The sequence below is a fragment of the Ipomoea triloba genome, chromosome 7, assembly GCF_003576645.1.
Source record: "Ipomoea triloba cultivar NCNSP0323 chromosome 7, ASM357664v1".
NCBI classification, from domain to species: Eukaryota; Viridiplantae; Streptophyta; class Magnoliopsida; order Solanales; family Convolvulaceae; genus Ipomoea; species Ipomoea triloba.
The window spans coordinates 14,099,742-14,104,141 of NC_044922.1; the positions used below are offsets into that span (position 1 = coordinate 14,099,742).

At 33.6% G+C, this 4,400-nt stretch overlaps 1 non-coding gene across 1 annotated transcript; it reads left to right on the forward strand.

Moving 5' to 3' along the window:
* Positions 1-4,062: 4,062 nt before the first annotated feature.
* TRNAS-UGA lies at positions 4,063-4,144 on the forward strand. Its single transcript has one exon. It is a non-coding gene; the product is annotated as a tRNA-Ser (tRNA).
* Positions 4,145-4,400: the final 256 nt, after the last annotated feature.

Here is a 4,400-nt window from a genome sequence, read left to right on the forward strand (position 1 = left end):
TACTCTGTGTTCTTTACTTTCTGTTTGATATATTTTCCGCACAAAGTCGTATCTCTATTGCACTAACTAATTGATCAAATGCGATTAGGATTAGCGATAAGACAAGTTCTCAAAGAATTAAGTCTAAAAGATATCAAAGAATACTGACAAATACAGAAAATCACACAAATGTTCCATAAGAGATGCATAAATTGTATACACTTAATTAAGGGGTTCCTCTACTATCTTCCTAAGATCAATAATTTCCATGCACCCAATCATGTGGAGACCCAAACCAAGACAAAACCGTTATCTAATGGATTATCAGAAACCTCTAACACCCTTTGGTGAACTCATAGCCCCTCATGAGATGCAAGATCGATCCGATTATGTGTCCTATTCACACATTAATATATGGACCAATCAATTCAAGAAAATTATTATTGTTAAATTCGGTCGAAATGTGTCACATCGGCCCCCACCCCACACCTTACCCCGCCCCTTGTACCACCCAAAGGGATCAACTGAGAGAGATTGCCTCAATATATTTCTAGTGGCTCGACTTGACAAACAATACCTGCAAGATGATGCATGTTTCATGAATGCCAAAGAACCATTTGCTCTAGTTTTCACCCACACGGGTAGTTTAGTTGATTTCTAAGTTATAGATTATAGGCCATGATACAAGCTAAGATCGAGTCCTGGTAGCAGCAGTGTGGGAGTTTCACCCTCTTATGATGGTGATTCCTTGTGGGAACCAAGCATTGGTCCTCCCACCTAATGAGTTGTTAAGTTACCGTGATGTACTCCTCTGCAATCATGTTGGGCAGGAGTGTAGGGTACATGAGACGAGAGATTTCGTCTTTTATGAGCATAAAAATATCAAATAATTCCTCATTAATAACCATAATAGTCCATTAGAATAGTGATGGGCAGCATGCGTCTTAATTCCAAATCTAGTAGATAATCGATAATTATATACAACCTATAAGTAAACTCTATCATTATAATAATTCCATTATAACGAAATTTCTTACAATAATGATGCAATTATTTCTCACCATTTTACTTACGACTTGAATACTTGATGACATAACAACTCAGGAAGATGACAGAATCACTTTTCGTTCTTAGCGAGAGAAGACTAACTACTCAAAAATCAACAGAAATGAATGGGCTGCGGACAACAAGGTCAAAAATTTGACACCAGCTAACTTAGTAGCCGACCATATCCTAAATAATTGATGACTAGGATAATCCAACTGTTCTAGAGACGAGGAATCTACGATTGAATTGCCTGAATCTTGACTATTCTTTAAACGCCACATATTATCAAATCATTAATACACTCCACCATTGCAATACACATACACAGGTGTTTATATCAGAGCTGAGCAAGGACAAATCAAAGTTTTAATTCGCTTTCCATATATCTTTAAATTTTTGCAAGTTATTTATTAAAATTATTGCAAGTTTTAGTTGTTGAAATTAATTACTTTGCATGATATTAATAAATGGAAAAATTCCAATTTTAGTCTATTAGTTATACCTAAATTGTTGTTTCGGTTCATAAATTATTACCCTACACAAACTTTTGAATTTAATTGTGTTGAAAGAGGCATTTCAATCAATTACTTAAAGATTTTGTTAACATTAACAATTAATTTAAATTTTCACATTATTAAAGGTAATATTGGCCCTTTAATAATTTATAAATTTAAAATAAATTATTAATATTAACATAATCTATAAGTAATGGTACTGCGGGAAATTATCGTTTTTCCGACCTCATTTCCGACCACCCAAAAAAGGTCGCAAAAAGTGGTTTTTTTCACTTTCCTGTCGAAGGGTTATGGTGGTCGAAATTTCCGACCATCTTTACTAAGTGGTCGGAAATTCGAAAACTTTCGTCAAATTTTTTTTTAAATGTAGAGTATTTCCGACCACCAAGTGAAGGTGGTCGGATTTTATTTTTATTTTTATTTTTTTATTTTTTATTTCAACTTGCATTTCTTCAACCGTCATAAAGCTAGACTACATAGGATTCACAATTGCTTTTAACTTCGTGCTAAAAAATTGGATCTTTGTGTAATTGAGTATGTATAGGCATAAAAGAATAACTAAGTGTTACTGTAATTTCCCTTCATTAGATTTACTCCTTTCTTTGTTTAATTTGATTTTTATCATCACTTTAATCTATCTCTCTCTTTTGGTAAGTTGTTGAAGCCACAAGAATTCACTCAATAGATGATTACTTTATGACTGAAGTTGAAAATCTCTTTGTATTTTCTACTAGTTAATGGTCTTTTTTAAAACACGACTTTAACTTATTTTGTCTACTTTCTTTCTGTTAATTATAAGAATATTCATCCCCATGATTTTGTAACATATAAGAATATTGTTCAATATGCAGGTTGTCTACTTTCTTGCTGACCGGCTCTACCAAAGGGAAAAAGACTGTGAAAAAGGTCATTGAGTATTGCTATGAACCTGAGATGGAAGAGGTTATAGAAACTTTCCTAACACATCTTCTTATTTGTTTGCTTTTGTCCACGTATTCCTGAAAGGAATATTTCAATTCACATTTGCATTCCATTTTTTTTTATTGCATCAGCAGTAGCTCATATGAAACATTAGTCTATGCAGTGCCCTCAGTTTATTCTCTCAAGGTTCACTGGAGGTTGGTTCATTTAGTTGTGCTAGATTAGTCAACTTAAAGGTTCAAAGATAGTTTAATTTTAGATTAAGTGGTGATGCAGTTCCTATGCACTGCCTTCAGTTTATTCCTCTGTTATTTCTTTACTTTCCATAGAATTGCATTTGTATGTTTGTTTGAAGATAGGTTCTTCACCGCTGTTGAAGTTACTGGAAAAAGATTAAGCTCATTTGTTGAAGCATCCAATAGATGAAGAGTTCGAGAGTTGTTGACCCAATACTGTATAGTATTCTGATTAGTATCAATAAACTTGTATTGTAATGAAACTACTACTGGGTATACAATTGCTATTTGCGAGTGGATAATATGCAATTTAAATTAAATTTACAGAGCAGTGATTTTTTTATTTTTACTTAATTGATTTCCAACCGCCGTTGGTGGTCGGAAAGTTCCCCAATAATTGCTCAGTTTGAATTTCCGACTACTTGTGGTCGGGTCGGACATTCCGGATCACCCAATTTGGTTGTGGTCGGCTTCAGTCCGACCACGGGCTGAGAGTGGTCGGAATTTCCGACCACCACGCCTAGAGGTCGGATTTTCGACAAAGGATTTTATGTCTACCCGATTTGGTCGGAAAAGTGATCGGAAAGGGTGTTTTCGTCCACTTTTAGGGTATTTTTGACCACTTTTGGGTGGTCGAAAATTTCGCAATTTCCAGCAGTGAGTAACAAAAGTGGTTGGATTTAATTCTTGTATCTAAAGGTCACATGTTTGAGTTTTGTTGCATAAAAACTAGCATTTTTTAGTCTAATTTTACCTTTCTTTTGTGGTTTGCAAGCCAATTATCGAAGTTTGTTTGACTCCCCTTCTTAGTTTGAGGGGTTTACCTCTAACGATTTACGATTTTGTTTTAATTACCATCTATTGACTTAATCTTCAAGGATTTCAATTAGTTGTGCACTTGCTAAAAAGGCTTACAATCCAAATCTTTACATTTCTTTACAATTAGAGCCCTAGTGGATGGGCAAATGCTACAATGTCATAGAGACAGTAACATTTAAAATTTGGTGAAAAAAATCCAAACATTTACATCTTATGACATACATATCCAAACCTTTAAAATTTGATTTAGAAAAAAAAAAAAAAAAACCAAACAAACAATTGTGCTTTGTGACAATTTGCATCCAATTATAACGTATAACTCTAAATAAAAGGGAGATCTTAGCTTGTACGGTGAAACTCAGATCCTTCCAAGAAAGGAAAGTCCATTGCATTTGTTGAATTGAAAAAACAAGGCTTTGGATCATAGCGAAAATATACAAAGGATGATAGCCTAGCGTTTTTGGCCATCATATCCAAGAACTTCTAAAGATCCTTAAGAATATTTATAGATCAAGTATAACTAAGCATAATACAAATCATTAGAAGTCGATATGTCAGAGTGGTTAAGGAGACAGACTTGAAATCTGTTGGGCTTTGCCCGTGTAGGTTCGGACCCTGCTGTCCACGTTGTCCAAAATTCAACAAATTAAACATGGAGTACGTCCCTAAGAAATATAATTAATATATTTTAAATTCACTAACAAATTATACTAATATTATTAATGTATTTTAAATTTACTTCAAAATTATTTTGGTTTCCAAGTGTACTAAATATTACTGGTTGCCTTCAAAAAATTGTTACTGATTGAAATAAATATTACGAATTTAAGTACTTTATTGTTTTAACTAGTTTTATACGCGCATTGTGCGAATGAGTTAATGC